Below are 16543 nucleotides of genomic sequence, written 5' to 3'. Positions count from 1 at the left end.
ATTAAACTATATTATTTTTATTAAAATTAGATCGGACAAATTAATTTAGCCAAAAAATTAATAAATTTAATTTTAAATCGGTATAAATTAATATTTTTTATAAAAAATTACTACAATATCTTTATTATAAAAAATAACTAAAATACTCCTATATATATATATATATATATATATTTTGAAAACTCTAAATCCTAACCCTATGACGACATAGAAGAAAAATGCTAGAATTTAGGATTCTCAAAATTAATATATATAATAAGAGTATTTTAATCATTTTTTATAATAAGGGTATTGTAGTTATTTTTTATAAAAAATAATATTAATTTAGGCCGTTTCAAAATTTGATTCACTATTTTTCGGTCAAATTAATTTGTCTGGCCTAATTTTGACAAAAATAACACGATTTAAACGATTATATTTGTTAATTTTAATTATAAAAAACACCTTTAAAAAAAGACATTTTAAACGTCTTTATCAAAGTGGATCTCATATATATATATATATATATATATATATATATATATATATATATATATATCATACCAAAATAGACCATAAGATATATAGTGTCTCAAAATTCTCTCTCAAAACTCAAATATAAATAAAAGAATACTATTCATATATCAAACACTCTAAAATTATTTCTGATTAATTATGTATTTAAATTATTTTTTGATTAATAAAATAAAAAAAATATGTATTCATTTTGTTAAAAAAATATTGATATTATTTATTATAAAGAGTATAAACGTAGCAGGATTAAATTATACAAAATTAGTTAGTAAGATAATCAAGATAAAAATAAAATGCATGGCATTTTTGGGTCAATGTTTTAATCTAATGCCTCCCACTCTTTAGGCGAAAGATGCAAAGAACGTAGAAATTTTCTATCTCCAAATCAAAACAAAATACTTTGCTTTTTTAAAAAAGAAAAAGATTAAAATGTACATGTTTCCCATATCAAATATATTTTTGTACGTACTTGTTATCCTTCTATTTAATTATGTCCTAGCTTATTAGTGATAACTTCCAAATTCCAGCTAAGAAAAGTGCATTCTACTAGACTTGATCAAAATTACCCACAAACAAAAATGTTAGAGTTTCTTAATTATATGTATTGTTGAGCAAACATAAAAAAGAATTAGAAAAAAAAAATAAAAAAAAGTTCACGGGCCAGCACTTTTATTAAAATATGGTCAGTACTTAACCAGCAAAAGAAAAGTGAATAATTTTATATCATTAGATATAATCTTACACCATTAAAAACACTATTAATGACTAATTAATGATTACAGATTACAAAAGCGGCTGACCCTTAACACTCCTCATAAAATTAATGCGTTAAGATTTTGAATTGAATAAAGCATCTTCTTATTTTGTATTTTGAAATTTTTTTTTAGAGAAAATTATACTAAAAAATCAAAGTTGTGGTTGAAAAACTTTAAATTCTTTTTAATTTCAATTGGGAGGAGGATAAAACTTTTTGGATTTTCTAATAATAATAATAATAATAATAATAATAAGGGGAGGAGAATAAAACTTTTTGGATTTATTGAATTTTTGTATAGGTCTTTTTTTATTTATTTTATAATTTTTTTATTTTTAGAATTTAGCAAAGATCAAATTTTAAATCTTTCTGTCATATAGAGTTCATAATACCACTTTTTTTATAAACTTAAACAAATAGAAGGAGATAACATAAATAATTATATCTCTAATGATGATGATGATTTGATTTTTTTTTTTTTTTTGAAAAAAAAAAGTTGAATAACACTTAACTTCCAGAAGAAGAATTAAGTTACAAATAGTTACATGATCCTTAAAAGTGAAAACAAAAAGGTTTTAATAAAAAAACCTAATCATACGCTTAAAAAGTTGCAAAACACGCTAAAGCCATATATATATTTAAACGATGATGTTACACATATAAGTCTGATCTTTTTGTAATAAAATGAATCTAATTAAATTGGTATAAATCTAACAAAAAAATTTATGCATATCTTATTGTTTTTCTTTTTTTGCGTTTTTTCAGTACATAATTTTTTATTAGAGAACAAAGAAATTCATTGATATAGTATAAGAATTTTTGTACATGGCACTGAAATTTTTACTCATATATAGCACAAAAAATTTTATGCATATCACATTAATTTTTGTTGTGAAATATAATTTGTTAGTTGGATAAGTCAATATTCTAAATATATGATTTTTTAAAAAGATTTGTACTATGCATTAAAAGTTTTGGTCTGTGCATTAAAAATGTCTATATATATTTTATTACTTGAATGTCAATATTTTAGATATGTAATCTTTTAAAAAAATTTGCGCATCAAAATTTTTATGTAATATACCAAACTTTTGATATGTACTAAAATTTTTGTATTACGTGTGTTTTGTTAGTTAGATGTCAATGATTTAAATATGTGATCCTTTAAAATTTATGTGTTGCATCAAAATTTTTGTATTATGAATAATTAATATTTCTTTGTTTGAATTTTTTAAACATATATAGAAGAAAAAGATAGAAATCAGAAGAAAAAAAGAATTGAAAAAAACAAAAAAAAGAAGAAGATGACGGTGAAACTAATATTAGAGTTGTTGAAAAAGAAAAAAAAAATAAGAAGAAGTAATGACAGAAGAGGAGGAAGAGGAGCGACAGCAATAATGTGTATTTACGTAATTTAAAAAAATATAAACAAATAAATTTATTAATATTTAAAAATCTCTCTAGCCTCAAATAAAGAACCAAATTATAGTTCCCACTCAAAAAATTAAAATTACTCATCAACAGAAAATTATAATGCGATCATGGCAACAAACATTCAGAATAACTTTAAGTGGTACATATAATAATTAACAAGAATCGAAAATGTAAAGGGAAGCGAACTGCGTTCCTAATAGGATTAGAGGACAAGTGTTGCAAATAATTGATACCATCGTGAATGAAAGGAATCTCTTCAGTAAAATCATGTGAATGAAAGGTGTTATTTAGTGTGTTATATATGTAGATCATTTTTTTATTACTAATAATATAAATCCAATTATAATTTAATTTTATAGTAGGAATATATAAAGCGTAACTGTCTAACAAACATTTTTAGATTTTTTTTTAAATGTTTAAAAAATAAAAGATTTTCTGAGGAAAAAAAATTAAATAAAAACTCAAAAAATATTACATCTTATATACTTCTTATATATTCTTATTATAAAATTAATTATAATTATTGAACCCATATTATTATTAATAAAAAAATCTAGATAATACAATATTTGATCCCGTTATAGAGATTTTTTGGAGTGGGATAGAGTTTCATTTTTTATGCAAGACTTTGCTTTCAATGATAATTTTGTACTCAATTAAATTTCGAGTTTTATAGAATAAATTCTTCTTCTAAACTCTCACAAGGCCACAATTCGTCTTTGTGCTTGCTTGAAAACATTTTCAATTATCTCATTCCAAATAAAAGCAAAAAAAAATACCATCAATGCATATATGCTTATCATCATTTTTTTTCATTTCTCAATAGTTAACTGTAAATTATTCCGAAGTTTGTTCGGAGTGTGGTTCTGACTCAATTAAATAAATTAGCGATCATACTTGTATTAAAAATCTTAATTTAAAGAGTAGATATGATTTTTCTTTTTTAGAAATTGATAGAATTTATAAATTGTGCTAATAATAGTAGAAGTGTAAAAAATAATAAATATAGAAAAATAGAAATATAAAAGAAAAAAATACAAAAAATAAAAAATTAAACTCACAAAATTTGTAATAAATTAAAATGCGTAAAAATTAATAAATACTTGCATAAAAATGATAAAATTAAAATAATAGAAAAAATATAATTAAAATAATTTAGAATTTTTAGAATGTATAATAAGTGTGTGAATAAATAAAACTTTTTTAATTTATTAAAATTAATTCTATTTATAAAAAAAAATTTCTTAAGTTCTTTATATAGTCTTAGACCTTCATTAAAGTAAATTTATATCTCAATTAGTCTAGAATTTTAAGTAAATTTAAATTCAAATAATCTTAAACCTCAAGTAAACTTTAATAAAATCTTATTCAGGCTCCACTCATCAATGAAAATGATATATCGATTTTTTTTATTTATTGAATGACAAATTACACAAAATATGATGTGTCACTTCATAGTACCAACTATCAATACAAAATGGTTGCAAGGACTAAAAGCTCTTCTTTGTAATTCAAATATCATCGATAACAATTCAAATGTCTTTCCTTTGCGATTAAAAGATTAGGATTTTCATTCTCCATCCATATGAGAAGACTCCGCAACAAGTATGGGTGGTGAAAATATTGATTCTTCATGTAGTCGTGACAAAAAAGATATGATAAGTGTGAAGAGAGTTGGAGCGCTAGAATGAATTCTGGTGGAAGTAAGTTTAAAGGAGTGTCGAAAAGAGAAAAAAAAATTATTTTATCTATGTGCAGTTGTAGTACCTACGCCATCTTATTCGTATTTGATACTTTACAGAAATTAAAGAAACCTTTTCTATATTCTTATTTTAAGGTAAATTTTGTGTTTTAGTTGAGATTTTTTTGAATTATTTAATGTTTATGGTAGTTTAATAATAAATATTTTATTGTAGACCAAAGTTTTACATTATAAATATTTTGCTTGACTAGATGAGTATGTTGAATTTTGTAGTGTTAATAAAGTAGCCACAAAACATGAAGTTGCAGAGTTGGAGATGAAGATGATTAAATGCAAGAATCTTGACAAATAAAGTAGTGGTATTAACATGTGCAAAATGTTGGCTTACTTTTGTTACGCATTATAATAGCAATGGAGTTTAATTCAGTTACTAGTTGATGATATTAGGATGCTTTGTTAATGTTTTATAAGTGGTGCAATTTAGAATTGTAAGAGAACCTTTGACTATGAAGTTCTCATCAACTATGTTTCTGAATTAATAGACATTTTCTATTCAATTATTCATCTTGTCATATTTGATTACCTCTGTATTATTCATTCACATATTCAAAGTTTGAAATATTAGCAAACATAATATAAAACATTTAGACAAATTTGTCACTTAAGTAATACAGCTTATCATTTGTAGTTCTTTTAATTTTGCCACCATAGTTAAATACAAAAATTACAAATACATACATCTAATATTTTTAACCTAAAATATATATTTTTTTTAAAATACACAATAACGACAACTATGAAAACCATAATTAAAAACACTACATTATATCAAATACTTGAAATATTAACTATATTTTTGAAAATCTAAAATTAATGAATCCTAATAAAAAAAAGTGTTCTAGAGTATCATAGTTCATTAATTAATTCAGATTGAGCAAAATAAAGGAACACATGCAATTCATTTTTCAGAGACATACATACAAAACAAGTTTATTATAAAATATAACATAAGAAAAAATTAAATCAAAAGAACTAACCTTTTACATATGTCATAAAATTATTGTCAAAATTCTTTAAACGTCTGTTAATGATTATTTGTTACCAGATTAACATTTACGACGTTCTCATTGACTTTTGGAAGAAAATAATAATAAAAAATGATGTGTTAGAACTTTTCTGTAAATGAGTGTGGAGAAGAAAGAAATTAATGAAAATGTAGTATTTTTTAAGAGATACTAAATAAGGCTATGCGACGACGTTTAGATTGCAAGGAAGAAGAGTTTTAGTCTATACAACTATTTGATATTAACAGATGACATTGTAAATGATCCCGCTAGGGAGACAATGGACTATTTGTACAATGTGTACAATGGGTTATTGAGTTATAAATTGAACATCTATTATACTATCTAGAATAACCATCCCTAGATCGAACTCTTGACCTTTTGAATCTAGAGTTCTAATACCATATCATGATACCACTCATTCCAAAAGCTTTAGCTAATGGAAAAAGGTAACATTAATGATTATATCTCTAATACTCCACTTAATATGTTAGATGTACAACCATTTGTCATTCAGTAGTAGAAGTCGATCTGTAAATTTTTATTGTTGGATGGATTTTATAAAAATAAAAATAGGCCAGACCAAATTTCACCCTTAATAGATTAAGCCCGTAATGTATTTAATTAACCTAAATTTGGCCTGTAATTTATAAATTTTATTTTAAATATTAAGTCTGACTTGTTATTAAAAAATTTTTTATATATATAATTTTTTACCAAAATAAAAAATAAAAAATTAATTTAAAAAAAATATTCATATACAATATAACGAATATAGTCCATTCAATCCTTATTATATATCTAAATGTTTAAAGTATTTAAAATATAAAAAATATTTATAATAAAGTATAATAAATTTAAAATTTGTAATAATTATTTTAATTATAAAAATTATTTTTATATTTATTTATATTTTAATAAGTTTAGACACATCTAATAGATTTATTAGATTATTTTATGAGTTTGAATTTAATATATTAATAAAATTAAACTTTTAAATTAATATGTACTTATAATTATTTTATAATAAGACACGTCAGATCAAATTAAATGCAAGATAAGTTACAACCTCTAGTAGATGGACTGATCTATTTTCACTCCTAGAAATCTAACTGAAATTTTAGGTGATTAAAGTGCGCTTTTTAATTTGAATATGGAATCAACGGTGGTGTTGGACTCGGTTATGGGGAGTAGAGGTGCTTCACCTCGTTGTGATGTTAGGGGAACCAGAACTCAGATCCTGCGAGTTGTAAGTGACTAAACAGACGGTCCGAGTTGCGTTTGCCAAAACGCACGGTCCGTGTTGCGAAAGGGAGGACATGTGTTGCGCAGAGTTCTCTCCCCGAACGGTGGTGTTGCACCCAACATAGACCCACATTCATCAACCGAGTTATCACTTTCAACATTCACTCCGAACTTCATACCATCCTTCTTCTTCTTCATTTCTCCATTCTTCCAAGCTTTGCATGGTGGAAGCAGAGTAAAAATGCTAAAGAAACATAAAATTAAAAATGTTAATCGACCTGAGTTTCATATTATACATTATCTCAGTCATTCTGATTATGTAAGTTTTTTTTTTTTATAAATATTTTATATTTATAATTATTCTTGTTAAAGATTTAATTATTATGATTGTTGTTAGAAATGGAATTTAGGAACATAAATAGAATGATTATTAGTATTTTTTAACATTTGTAAGTTTTTTCTAAATTTTTTTTATTATTTTTTAATTATAATTATTATTGTTAGAAAATTAATTATTATTATTCCTGTTAGTTGTTGAATTTTAAAATGTAAACAGAATGATAGGAATTTTGTATAATGAACATAATTTTTTTTTAATTTTTTGATTTTTTTTATTATAATTATTATGGAAAACAACGTTAATTTTTTTAAAATTATTAATTATAATTGTTATGAATGAAGTTAAATGTTATTGTTGTTGTGAGAAATTGTTAATACTAGTAGTATTATTTTTAAAAAGCACGTTAGTTTATTTTGAGAATATTTTAATTTTTTTAATTATAATTATCATTGTTAGCAAGTTAATTATTATTATTATTGTTGTTAGAAAATGAATTTAGGCATATAATGAAACTGATTATTATTATTTTTTATGATTGAGGAATGTATGTTTAAATAATAGTAAATAACTAATTAATATTAGATATTATTCTAGATGTTGTAATATTGTTGAGAATTTTGATTAGGAATTTATGTATTAGTTATTATTATTATTAGTAGTTAGTTATGAATAATTTTAAGGATTAATAATTAATTTTATAAGTTAGAATTATTTTTTTAGTTGGATTTAGTAAAATAATTTATGATAGTTGTGTTGTTTCAAGTAATTTGTTTCTTATTGAGTTAGTTGTGCAAATTTTGTAACTGTGACAGTTATTTAATTTTAGTAGGAGTTTATTGTTTTAGTTGCTGTGGTTAAAAAATTATTATCTTTTAGTAGTAAGTTAGTAATGTTTAATGAGTTGACTAATAATTTGTTATGTTTTTGTAGAAATTAAGAATGTTGACATGTGACCACCCAGTTCCTCCGGATCGGTACAATGATAGGGGTGGAAGAGCATTTACGACTTACTGGTTTTTATCATGTATCTCAGATTGGGGTAGTCCAATATCAGAAAACACTGATAAATGCTCTAATCGAACGATGGCACCCAGACACGCATACGTTTCATCTTCCCATTGGTGAATGTGTTGTGATTCTTGAAGATGTTGCTATAATTCGTGGTCTTCCGACGGACGGTCTTCCAGTCACATGGATGACAATGAGTAGTTTCGAAACCTTGGAGGCGGAGTGTTTACTTCAATTTGGAGTTGCACCGCGTAAGTCGTACTGTATAGGAAGCTGCATAAAACTGACGTGGCTGCGGGATCTAAAAGAAAATTTACAGTTGACTGATGAAAACAGTATACAGAAGTATGTGAAGTGCCATATTATGTTGCTGATCGGGATCATCTTGTTTGGGGATAAATCTAGGGCAGGTGTGCACTGGAAGTTTCTACCCTTGCTTCGTGATTTTGGCAGTATTGGACAGTACAGTTGGGGATCGGCATGCCTAGCACACCTCTACAGGACGTTATGTAGGACATCTCGTTTTGACTGTAAGAAAATCGATGGTCCACTAACACTTATGCTCGGTTGGGCTTGGATCCGACTGCCATATCTATCGCTGCTTCCTAGGGAATCGGACCCTAACCGGTCCGGTCCGGTCCGGTATCTGACTATTTTAAATTTTAATTTTAATTTTAAAATTCTGACTATTTTTTATTTTTTATTTACATAGGACTGGATCAACCGGTTCAACCAGTAACTCAACGGTTGAACCAGTGACCCAGTGACCTGAACGGTTCGATCACCGGTTCGATTCTGACAACTATGACATCAACGCATGTTTAAATAATGCTTAATAAATACTAATTTATTCTTAACTAAATCAATAACTAACTAAAAAAATTACTATCTTAAACTTAAATAAATAGACAGATAAACAAAAACTAATACCAATTGAGTATATTTTCGCACTTCACTTAACTATCTGGTCCATCTATCAACATAAATTAACAGAAAATTCTAATCCTTTTTATAAATAAGACGAATTACGTACCTGCACTCATATATTCCGGAAACTCCGCTACATGCATGGCTTCCAAATCCAAAACTCGCATGAATGATGGCTCCTCAAACGGCACTTCATTTGCGAGTGCATTTGCCACCTCTGTCACATCTGGAGCCATAGTTCCGTCACATTGATCTTCATCTCCGTCTGGACCAACAACTTCGTAGTTGCTTTCGAACTCTTCTTCACTGTCACTATTGTAATCTTCCTGTAAAATATTTCGATCGGCCTCAGATTGTTCAAACTCAACATACAACTCGATGAACGAGATCTGAGCTCGGTTTTCAATATACATCGAAAACATCTCTTGCATGCTCGCTTCGTCCGTCACATATTTGATTTGAAATTGGACGAATCCATCAAACACCGTTATGGGATATCTGTACAGAATACATGATATTTTTCTTGCCCTTTCAGAGTCAATCTTTTCACATATCACGCCTTTGAGCTCTTCAAATGAGATTGTGAAAGGAATAACATCTAACGGATTTTCACAAACAAATTTCACTCCTTCAGATATTTGTAACAAAATCTGACCAAAATAATACACTTTTAATAAAACTCTGTCACTCATTTCTCTCAATCACTTAAAAACATAAACTTGACTAATAAATTTTTTGGTTTCATACTAAACAAGGAAAAAACACAGCAAGAAGAAACCAGGAAAAGAAGTCGTTGGAGAAAGAGAAAAAGACGTTGAAGAAGGAGAAGAATACACGACTAGATCTCTTTCCCCAGTTACACATTTTTATATATGTCCCAACAACAAAATCGAACCATTCGATTAGGTTAACTGGATTCAAAAAAATATAAAATAATCAAATCGTACCCTCCGATTTGATCCCCATAACATAAAAAAAAAATACCAACAACATGCAAAATGGAAGGTTCGAATTCCACGTTTCAAATTTCAAATTTCTCCAGGTCCAAATCGGACCATCCGATTTGTGAAGCGAAATTTTAACATCAAACAACTCGCATGGTCCGAGTTGTTCTACCTGAGACATAGAAAAAACTATCCTACATTTTTGTCTTGTACGCTATAAACCCATATATGGGCAGATCACAAACAAGCCTTCCATATGCATAAAATTGAGCCGATTAAAGTGTACATTATCCCACGCATAAAAAATCAGGAGCTGCCAATGAGTTATAGCTGTAATGGTATAGTCTCCCCATACTCAATTAAGAGGTTGCGGATTCGAGTTTCCTATCTTTAATAAAAAAAAAAAAATCAGGAGCCAAACAAAATATTTACTCAAATTAAAAATATATTGCAGGTGAAGATAGTAAGGGCGAGGAGCAACTCTTTAACTTCTAAGGAGTCATCAATACTAATTCAACTATCAAATTTAAAGAAACATAAAATAAAGGAAAAAGGAAATTGAACTATTAGACCTAATGTTCGACCAATAATATGTAGGTGTAATTTATAGTATTTATTATTATGGTAGTTATGACGGCTGATAATAATAAAAAAATATTATTTTTTTTAATTTTGATATTAGTCTCACAATAATATTTTTAAGTTTTATTGAAATTTGATGTATTTTATCATGATGTGGACTCACAAATTTGACTTTTAGATTTTTTATTTTAGATTTTATTTTTTTTAAATATATAAATCTAATTCTCATATTTATTATTTTGGTATTTAATTTTTTTAATATGCTAATTGGACTCTCTAATTTTTATACCACGAAATTTTAAATTTATCCTTCCGTAAAATTTGGCCATTAGAATTTTTTACAAATTTTATTATTCTTAAATTTAAAGGTTCGATTTATTAATTAATTTTTTAAAAAAATTAAAACTTATATAAAAAAAAAACACACCAATTAACTATTACGATGGATTATACACCATCTTTTTCTATTTTTAAAGAAACTAGTGTTGCTAAAATTGTGATAATATTTTTCTCTTACATTTTAATAATATTTTTTTTTTCAAATTAAAGAATACTGTCAAATAGTAAAATTTTTTACTTAATTTTAGCATCCTCAAAATTGTATAATTACCATACTCAACATAATAATAGACCTTATGGCTTATAGCATGCACCTAATATGTTTATATTTACTATTATATTAAACAAATCAACTAAAATTAGTGGTTAAATCAGTTACTCATATACAATATATATTTATATATATATATTAAAATAAATTAAACAATATATATATATATTCATATATAAATATACCGTGACTGATTTAGTATCTAATTTCATATATATACATAATATTTAATTTTTTATATAAAATTAAAGAATTAGCAGAGATGACCAAATTTTGAAGGAAATTTTTTTCTTAAATTATAAGAGTTGTAGTCACTTCCAAATAAATTAAAAGAAAACAATATAAAATCGATAAATATTAAAAAAATTATAATTCAAAATTATAAAATACTATATAAAAAATTGTACCACTTTAAAAATGAAGGATTTTTTTTTCCTTGTGCAATGATTATATGTATCTTTTCTTTTGGTGCAGATAGCTGCGCTTTCTGCATGCATGTGGCCTATTCCACCCATAAAGTGCCATGCATTATCTTAAACATTGGACTACAGATCACAAGATCCATTAATTCAGTTTGGTCCCCGCTCTGTTCTATTGTCCAATTTCACTTAAACGATCCAACACTCATTTTTTTATACGCCTTCCTGTCTCATTGTACTCTAATTAATGTTTTTCCTATTCTCCATCTTGCCCTTTCATTTAAAGCTTCTCTCACATTTTTCGGCTACTTCCTAACTTTATCACAACCACTCTATGCAATTTTTGTTTTCCAAAATATTTATTTGTTTAGTTTAATTGGCAAATATTTTACTTTTTGTTGATTATATTATTATATTCAAAGATAATTTTTGTATTTTTTATACATTTATATTTAAGAAAGAAAAGCAAACTCTTACTGTATAAAGAGTTTAATTTTGATGCACTAACAGTATAAAGCGTTTTACACAGTCGTGCAGTCACATCCGTTCTTTACTTTTTTTAGATGACTAGTCACGCGATCAATGTAAAAGTAGTTATTTTTAATGATGTAGCGTTACATAATTGGATGCATGTATAAAATTACTTTACACTGACAGTGTATCAAAATTAAATTCATAGTACAAACTTCAATGGTAAGAATTTTTCTTTTTAAAAAAAATGAAAAATACAGTTATTATTAATACTTGTATAAAAATACAGTTATTATTAATTAATTATATATTTATATTTTTTATTTAACAAGATATTAAAAAAAAAATTAATGTGAAAATAACACTAAAAATAAACATAATAAAATTGAAAAAAATATACATAAAAGTTTACGAGCATAATTTTTTAAGACAAAAATATTATATACATATTAATAATTAATTCAACAATTAATTTTGTATATACGCATAGTATAATTATTCTAAAGATATTGTACTATATTTGTCATATCGGTGGCATTATTATTTTCCCCCTATTTCTTTGGCTTTTTAGTCAAAGGGCGCTTATAGTGAGGCACTACAAATGTAACATCTCACCATAATTCATATCACATGTAAACTAATACTCAAAAATCTCAGTTTATTTCTTATTGCTTAACTGAATTCCCATTTCAACTCAATTCCAAAGGAAAGGCTTATTCCCAATAGTACATCTTTGTGGCTTTATGAAATTTCTGTCATTCTAATTTGCCTCTGTAAGTGTAACCTCGATCATGTTATTGTTAATGCAGTTTTTTTTTTTATTAATACATCGCATTATTAAAATTTCATTTAAATTTTAAATTTGCATTTGATCACAACATTCAAGCAAAGAACTTCGTTCCAGAAGAAGTTGATCACATTTTTAAAGACAATAAAAACTAATGGCAAGTATATACTCTAATTTTTTTGTTGGTACTTATAAATTTTATTTTAATTGAGTAAAATTTAAAAATGGACTATTTTAGCCATGTTGTTAATTAATTTATTCTATTAAATACTGACGTGACATATTAAACATTAATATGATACTTTTTGCTCTAATTAACAATGTTTTGATCGTTTTAAATATATAACGTACATGACTTCACTTTAATCTAATAATTAAATCTAACCAATGTGACATGACATGACTGGTCTTTGGCTTTCTTGTGCGGAATTCAGGTTAATTATTATATATTGCATTGTACGTAATATAATCCCTTAATCTCTTAATTGGCTTCTATCTTAAAGTCTTAAACCCTTGTGTGGAATTGTGGTTAAATGTCTAAATGATCATATCTATATACTTGTTGCACTGGTGATGAGTTTGAAAAAAAGAAAATAATGAAGAATATAAGAATAAATCTCTCTTATATATTTAGTTTGGTAAAAGTGTGATTCTCGACACACATAATCCACTTGACTATAACATCTCTCACCGAAGGATCAAGAATCAAGTCCACTGGCATGTTCTTATCATCATCTTCAAAATTTTAACATTTTTTTTAATTATTCTCTTCTATCGTCTCTGCGTAAAGTTACTCTAACATGAATCGGATTTCCTTGCTGTTGTTGTTCGTACGTGTTCGTTATTCCTTAGTCCAGAAGTCATGTGATTTTTTTTTTTCAAAGATGGGATATTTCTGTAATTTTTAAGTGAGTATAAAGAGACTATGCCATTTGAACGAGAGTTCGTTGGCCAGAATTGAATTAGTTGATCTTAATTCATTCTTAATTGATACATATTTCACCATTTATTATTATGCACACGTTACTCTTGAATCTAGGCCTTGCACTCTATTCTCTCGTTGGATGCTCCCATGCTAATTAAGTGTTGTTAGAGGTGAAAATTCAGGTATAGTCGACTTCACGTAAAGTTGATAATTGAGAGCCGTTAGATAAAAATTTAGTCAGATCAGTCAAATCATTTAATGACCCTCAATTATCAACTTTACGTGAAGTCGATTGTATCTGAGTTTCCACAGTTGTTAGATATGTAATTGATTATAATTTGTGCGTTATAATTCTGCTATAACTTACTATATCAAAAAAATACATTCTTATAAAAAGGAATTTTAGAAACAAGAGCGAGATATGTTTTTAGATTCCACTTAAACTTCACTTTAGAAACACTCTGATGATATGAGTGTCAGTGTGTTTTTTTTGTAGAGTAAAGCTAGGTAATTAAATTTTGTAAGTTAATATCTGTTAATTTGTTTAATTATTTTATTTATTTTAAATTTAAATTCTAAATTATAAATATTAAATTCTAAATCCTAAATTATAAACTTAAATTCTAAAGTTAGCTAATATTAACTAACTAAAACTTTCTTGCTTACATACACAACATATGCCTCATTTATTGAAGATAACTCAATATATTCAGGATGAGCTATACTTAAAAAAGTTTATTTATACAAAAATGTTCATATATTTTTATTTAACATTTGTTTTAAATTTTTGAAATATATAATTTTTTGATATAATATCAAAATTTTTAAGATTAAAATAGTTAAAATTTAATTTTTTATTATCTCTAAACAAAATTTAAGTATAAAATAAATAAAACATATCAAATTCACATGATAGAAATTACTACATTACAATTATAACAATGACTATTATTGTATGTGTAACAAAAAATGAAACAAAAACAAAATTAAGTTGGTCTAGTAATTAGCTCAATAGTTCACATGCAACATGAAGTTCTTATTATTTTTTGGTTTATATGAGTTTTTTTATTGCTTTTATTATTTTTTTGTATGGAGTTTTTTTTTTTTGCTTTATATTATAATTCTATTAGTTTCATTAAAAAAATTAAATTAAATAAAAAACTAGTATCAAAGAAATATTAGAATCATACATAGTGAAAAATTATAGCAAAAAATATTCTAAGAAATACTAAAGAATATTAAAAGTATTAGAAAAAATATTAAAATTTATTTATTTATTTATTTATTTAAATATTTAAAATAAAATAATTATTTAAATTTATATTTTTTTATAATTTTTTATTTAAAATTAATTTTAAATAATATAATCCAAATAACATTTAGTTTATCCAATTTATTTTAATATAAAGATTGTTAAACATAAACCACGCTAATACTAATTTATTTTTAATTAAAATCAATTTTACAAAATCAATTCTATACAAAATCATATTTACAAAATTTAATTGAATTAATCCTTGACTTACCAGTTGAAAAATGGCGTGAAAAACAAAAGAAAAGATGAAGCAAGAATGAATGTCCATAGAGGATATGCCACAAAGGCATAAGAAGATGAAGATTATTATTTGATAGAATAAGTAACATAAAGCAGGCAGCAATGTCAATAATGGCACAATAATTAAAGGATGAGAACAATTATTTATAACGTAGAGTATGATTGTCGGGCTTAGATTAGCTAATCGGCAATATAATAAAGTCATACATTATGGTACTAATCGTCCTTAGCTTGTTCTGGCCCTCATATACTTCCGTGTTACTTAGTTTTCATCTGCTTAATTGTTTCTTCTTCTTAGCATCCTCATCAATTTATGCTAAATTTTTGGGTAACATACATAATAAGGCCAGATCAATCAATCAACAACAAACTAATTTAATTCAAATTTTGCTATCAACAATCTAAGCATGCACTGAAAGGTAGGCCAGAGTCAACACTTTTAGTGAAAAGAATGAAAATTGATTAGTGCTGATTTGAATTCAAAATAAATATAAAAACATTAATCAGCTAACATCTTTCTTTAAATTAAAATATACCAGCTAGTTATGGATGATAATTGTTTAAATAAAATATATAATTCTATGAAAATGGCTAACTCTATTTTGGTGGGTGAAAAGTCTTAATTATAAGTAAAATATGTACTTCTCAAGTTTACTTACTTAATTGCTTGATAATATATATTATTTTTAATAATAATAATAATAATTATAATAATAATAATAATAATAATAATAATAATAAATCTTAGCTTTTTTAACAAGTGTTTATGTCAGTCAATTGTGTTTTGTTTATTCTACTACTACTACTACTACTACTACTACTACTACTAATAATAATAATAATAATAATAATAATAATAATAATAATAATAATAATAATGTGTTTATTTATAAATCTTAGATAATATATAGGGTTCAAAATATTGAATCAGATAGAATATATATACTATATTAGAATGGAGGTTCAGTGAATTTATATTAGTTTAATTTCAAAACTAATTTATAAGAGAAAGAATGTGTCACTCTTATAAATTATCTAGAGATTTTATTTTTTAATAATGTGAGACGTATAATAAAAATATTTTTTTTTTCTATAGTTGTGCTCTTTCATGATGAATTCATTCATTTTATTTTGTTTATAACCAATTTATAGTTCTATTTTATTGAGCTAAGTCTCAAAATAATCTTTGAAATTGGTGACTTGCTTTAAAAAAAATTCGATATTCTAATTGTACTATAAATATTTTTGAGATTGAAAAAATTT

Source organism: Arachis ipaensis, chromosome B8, assembly GCF_059453495.1.
Source record: "Arachis ipaensis isolate K30076 ecotype BB chromosome B8, ASM5945349v1, whole genome shotgun sequence".
NCBI classification, from domain to species: Eukaryota; Viridiplantae; Streptophyta; class Magnoliopsida; order Fabales; family Fabaceae; genus Arachis; species Arachis ipaensis.
Note: the sequence above shows the minus strand (reverse complement) of the source record.